General features: G+C 41.2%; 1 long non-coding RNA gene across 1 annotated transcript; it reads left to right on the top strand.

Annotated features, from left to right (window-relative positions):
• The first annotated feature begins 6 nt into the window (after positions 1-6).
• Positions 7-1,031, top strand: LOC130588173 (uncharacterized). The gene is made up of 2 exons (XR_008966912.1): positions 7-116; positions 892-1,031. It is a non-coding gene; the product is annotated as an uncharacterized LOC130588173 (long non-coding RNA).
• The last annotated feature ends 244 nt before the right edge of the window (positions 1,032-1,275 follow it).

Genomic DNA, 1,275 nt, shown 5'->3' with positions numbered 1-1,275 from the left:
TTTTTCCCCATTTCCAGGCCATCTGGTTGCTGTGCACGGGCGCCCGCGAGGCCGCGTTCCGCAACATCAAAACCATCGCTGAGTGTTTGGCTGACGAGCTCATCAACGCTGCCAAGGTGGGGAAAAATCCCAAAAAAAATACCCCAAATTCCTAAAAAAATCCTAAAAAATTCCTGTTCCAAATTCCCAAAAAAATCCCACCCAAAATTCCAAAAAAATCCCGCCCAAAATCGCTCAAATTCCACCCAAAATCTCCAAAAATGTTGCTCAAAATTCTACTCAAAAACCCAAAAAATTCCATCCAAAAATCTCTCCAAGAATTCCCCAAATTCCACCCAAAATTCCCAAAGTCCTGTTCAAAATTCTGCCCAAAATTCCCCAAAATTTTCATCTAAAATTCCCAGAATTTCCCCCAAATCCTGCCCAAAATTCCACCAAAAATCCCGCCCAAAATTCCTCAAAAATCCTGCCCAAAATTCCCGGAAATCCCATCCAGAAATCCAAAAACATCCCATCCAAAATTCCACCCAAAATCCCCCAAAAATTCCTCAAAATCCTGCCCAAAATTCCCGAAAAATTCCACGCAAAATTCCTCCCAAAATTTCCCAAATTCCACCCAAAATTCCCCATTTTCCCCCATTTTTTCCCCAAATTTTCCCCATTTTCCCAATTTTTCCCCCAATATCCCCAAAATTCCCAATTTTTCCCCATTTTTCCCCCAAAATGCCCAAAATTCCCAATTTGCCCTCATTTTTTTCTCCATTTTTTCCCCATTTTTTCCCCATTTTTTTCCCCAATTTCCCCCAAATTCCCCCATTTTCCCCCAAAATCCCCAAAATTCCCATTTTTCCCCAACTTTTCCCATTTTTTCCCGTTTTTCCCCATTTTCAGGGCTCTTCCAACTCCTACGCCATCAAGAAGAAGGACGAGCTCGAGCGCGTGGCCAAATCCAACCGCTGAAAATCCCAAAAAACCCCCAAAATTCCCAAAATTTTGGGAAAATTCCAAATAAAAATCGTGGATTTTGGATCCTTTTGAGTTTCTCGAGGTTTATTCCAAAAAATTCCAAAAAAATCCCCCAAATTTTTGGGAATTCCGGGGAATTTTTTGGGAATTCTGTGAGAAAAATGGGAATTCTGTGGGAATTCTGAGGAAAAAATGGGAATTTTGGGGGATTTTTAAGGGAATGTTGGAGGATTTATGGGAATTCTGTGGGATTTGTGGGAATTTTGGGAATTCTGTGGGTATTTTCTGGGAATTCTGTGGGAAGTTTGG

Source organism: Malurus melanocephalus, unplaced genomic scaffold (assembly GCF_030028575.1).
Source record: "Malurus melanocephalus ecotype Western Australia unplaced genomic scaffold, MMel_1.1 scaffold_3612, whole genome shotgun sequence".
NCBI classification, from domain to species: domain Eukaryota; kingdom Metazoa; phylum Chordata; class Aves; order Passeriformes; family Maluridae; genus Malurus; species Malurus melanocephalus.
Note: the sequence above shows the minus strand (reverse complement) of the source record. Positions and strands in the feature narration are given on the sequence as shown.